The sequence below is a fragment of the Cryptotermes secundus genome, unplaced genomic scaffold (genome assembly GCF_002891405.2).
Source record: "Cryptotermes secundus unplaced genomic scaffold, Csec_1.0 scaffold693, whole genome shotgun sequence".
In the NCBI taxonomy this organism is placed as follows: domain Eukaryota; kingdom Metazoa; phylum Arthropoda; class Insecta; order Blattodea; family Kalotermitidae; genus Cryptotermes; species Cryptotermes secundus.
Genome location: NW_019722434.1, coordinates 4,855 through 8,818, shown reverse-complemented (window position 1 = coordinate 8,818; position 3,964 = coordinate 4,855). Strand labels below are relative to the sequence as shown.

General features: G+C 42.2%; 1 long non-coding RNA gene across 2 annotated transcripts in view; it reads left to right on the top strand.

Moving 5' to 3' along the window:
- LOC117282078 overlaps positions 1-1,616 on the top strand; it is a 4,218-nt gene extending 2,602 nt beyond the window's left edge. For both annotated transcript variants that reach the window (XR_004512682.1, XR_004512683.1), the window contains exon 2: positions 1,377-1,616. This is a non-coding gene — a long non-coding RNA (uncharacterized LOC117282078). The remainder of the gene's footprint in view (positions 1-1,376) is intronic.
- Positions 1,617-3,964: the final 2,348 nt, after the last annotated feature.

Sequence of the window (3,964 nt, the reverse complement as noted above, 5' to 3'; positions counted from 1 at the left end):
ACATTTCGTAAATTATTTACACCATCCAGGGTAAAAGACGCCTCATCACTGAATAAAATGACGCTTAACAGTTCGGGATGAACTTTTTATCCAGTGGCACAAATCCATACGCTGTGCATGGTCGCCTGGTTCCAGATGTTGTACCATTTGATCATGGTAAGAATAACTCTTCATCATGTAAAGTTCGCCACACCTGAATACGTGATATGCCGATGCGAGAGGCGATTCTATGAGTGACAGAAGCGGACTTCACTGAACAATATCAAGAATGTGCTCTCGTGTGTCTATCATTTGTACATCCTGCCTTTCAGAGTGCACAGAAACACTTGCAAGAGAACCAGTATCACGCAATGTCCGGTGAATTCACGTAAATACACTTCGAGATGGAATCCTTCGATCGGGAAAACGCCTTTGGTATTCTTCAACAGCAGCACGTGCATTGCGACCGCAAAATCCACACACAAAATGCATATCACAATATTCCACGTGTGAAAACACGAGGCATTTCAGCAACTCATCACACAACTAATTTACCACCCATTCACGACCCCGCCGCAACGTAATCTGTAGGCTCTGGTAGGTAGCGCAAGAGCTTACGGCTAGTGACTCACAGCACTCAAGGACAAACAGATAAGGGTCTCAGCTGATAGCTATAGCGCGTGGACCTGCAAGAAGACCACACTTTTCTCGGGCCATTATCTCTGTAACCGTTGCACTTTGGACATAGGTGTTTTGGGTTATATCGGCATACTTTTAACATAAGGAACACCCTCCCGAAGTTTGGTCCATTCCTCCTGGGACACCCTGTATATACATAGTACATATTTTCAAAATATAGACCCACTTGCATTTGTTGCTGTGCTTAGGAATTTTCACATTATATGTGCATGAGTTCTCAGAATTGTTTCCAGTGGAGGTGGGGAGCCAGAAACTTTGCCTACATATATACTATTTAAGTAATTTGAGAATATTTTACACATCGTTATAGGGTTGTTGCTCCGTGTAGTAAAACAAAGATGTTGCAACTCTTAAAAATAATTTTATCTTTTACTTTTAATATGTCTTTCTTTTTTTAAGTTCAGTTGTTTTAAAGTGTGGGGTGGGGCTGTACCAGGCTTCTCCCCCCCACTTTCCTGCTGGTGCCCATGCATATTTAACCTACTTCTTCCCACCAGGATCTGTATTAGGACACACAATTCTCTATTCTCAGAACAGGATTTTTTGATAAAGAGTGCACATAGTAAATGTTATGTTCTCTCCACTAGCCTTTAGCTTGTTTGGTGTACCCAGAATCCTTGAGAAGCTCATTGGTACTTAGCTAGTTATGGAACTCGTGCCTTGTATGGAACTTGTTGGTTCATATACCATGTTTACAGGAACCTGCTGCTAGATTGTGAGCTGGGCTGGATGAGTCCTGTCTACATCCTCTCACCCTGTAGCATTCTGTATAGCTATGGGACATTCTGTATAGCCACAGGAACCAAGATTCCTTATTTTTGTGAAATCTCTATACACAACCTCTGGATTTCTGCATCATTGGAATCCGTATGTGTAGCCGTTTTATTTCTGTATTGTTCTGTATTGTATTCGGTAGAGTATTGTACTTCATTAGCACAGCATAGAGTAGATGTCTCTAAGGTTTCCCCTTTTGGGTTGCCACATTATATTGATAACTTATGTATCCGGCAGTCTCACGGACAGCACCCCTGCATGATTGTATATCAGGGGGTGCAGTGACAACTAAATACTTCTTACATTAAAGATTTGGGAAACGAACCTTAGATTCGGTGACTGCATCCCACGCTGTCCGACTGTCGCTAGAGTTAAGGTAGTATTTATAGTTTTTGTAACTACATATTCATGTTGTGGGAATGAACGCACAGGTGAGAAGACACAGCATCACCCTCCTTTGTGTGTGGGTCTTTATAAACCCGGTGTTGGATGCATCCAGGGGAACATCTTTCGTGAATCCAGTCGAGGGTAGTCTCCATGTCAGTCTGTGCTTGAACAAGGACATAGAAATTTCTCAACTGTGCTCTGGCCTGGTCCACACATCATATGTATCCTGTGTAACCAGTTTGAATTAAATAAATCTGCATATACAAGCCGGAAGGTCGCGGGTTCAAGTCCCGTTGAGGTCATTGGATTTTTTTCAGTTGACCTAATCTTTCCAGCCACGCTAGGCCCTGGGATTTCCTCAGCCTTTAACAGAAATGAGTACCAGGAATTAAATAATTTTCCTGGGGAGTAAAGCACGGCCGGTGCGTAAGGCTGACAACCTTATCGCCATCATTGTCTAGATAGTGTGGGACCCTCAACGTCTCAGAGCCCTATGGGCCTTCACGTCCTTGTACAGGGATAGCTTTACTTAATTTTTTTACATTATTTGCCTGAAGTACTGTCGTGAGCTTTTACTCTTTGACAGAGCCCATGCACCCCAAGAAGAAGTACCACTCAGCTACTTCCAGCGTCCACCCGCAGCAGCGAAGAGGGATCCCGCCCCAAGGAGCGTGGGATATGACAATATCCCTCTTGATATTATTCTCCCACTTATGACTTGGTCTTCCAAGAGGCTATTTCCTTTGGGTTTCCTGACCAGTAGTCAATAGCCACTATAAAGTTGGCATTGTGTGCAGTTGAGGATACAGGAATATCAGTTTTGATTTGCTAAGTTGCTTTAATGCTTTGCAAGAAGAGTACAATAAAACTTCAGTTATATACAGGTGTTTGGTGAGTACAGCATGTTGTACCTTAAATGTTTGAAGCTTGAGGTTCATCTAAATAATAACGTTTGAAAATTCACTTCATATTCTGCAGAGGACACAGAGTGTCTGCATTACAAACAGTGTTGTTTAGGAAAATAATCACCTGGAATGATGGGAAAATTGCATGAGTTTTTAATGTTACTGCAGGTTAAGTACGTAGGGAAGTTAAAAATTATCTGCACTCTTGTTTTTCCAATCCAGATATAGAAAAGTAGGGGTTGAACAAGTACTTCATTTTTCTACATAGTCTCCTCCCTTTTCTATGCACTTGGTCCAGCGGTCCAAAAGCTTGTGTATTCCCTCCATGAAGAAGGTTTTTGGTTGGTCGCGTAACCATTTACGCACCGCTTCCCCCACTTCTTTGCCTGTAGAAAATCAAAAACCTTGTAAAACATCTTTGAGCGGTCCAAAGAGATGATAGTTGGAAAGGGCGATATCTGGGCTGTAGGCAGGGTGTTTCAGCACCTCGAAACACAAATGGTTAATGGTTTCAACGGTCTGGCCATCCTTGTGTGAGTGTTCATTGTCATGCAACAACAACACTTTCTTCGACAATAGGCCTCGGCGTTTGGTGCAAATTGCTGGCTTCATATTGTTGGCCAGGAAATCACTATATCTTGCACTGTTGATTGTACACCCTTTTTCCAGGTAGTCTTACAGTATAGGCCTTTTTGAGTTCCAAAAAACGGTTAGCATCACCTTTTCCACGAAAGAATGAGTCTTGAATTTCATCTTCGTTTGAGATCCCTGGTGTTTCCACGCCATACTCTGGCTTTTGGATTCTGGCTCAGTGATGAACCCACATATGAATTTCAGCCCCTGACACACCTTCCAATCAGAGAAATTGGATGACTATTCTTTGTTAATCATTGGTGCACACTGCTAGCAGAACGGCCATGTTTACACTGTCACAGCATCAAGGAAAATGATGTGATCAAGGTAAAACTTTGATCACGTGACCACAGTAGTACCAACTCTAACAATGCAAGCACAGGAGGCAGTGTGACAAACCTAAAGATGTGTTATGGAGAAAGTGCAGAAAATTTCTGACTTACCCTCGAATAATTACAGGATGTTGGTTTCAAGGTTGAACACTTTACCACACTATTTTTTGAAAAGCAGTTGATTCATGATATTTCTCTCCCATTTTCCTCTTTTCACAAATAGAAGATGCCCCCCTATATTTGAATCAGAATAGA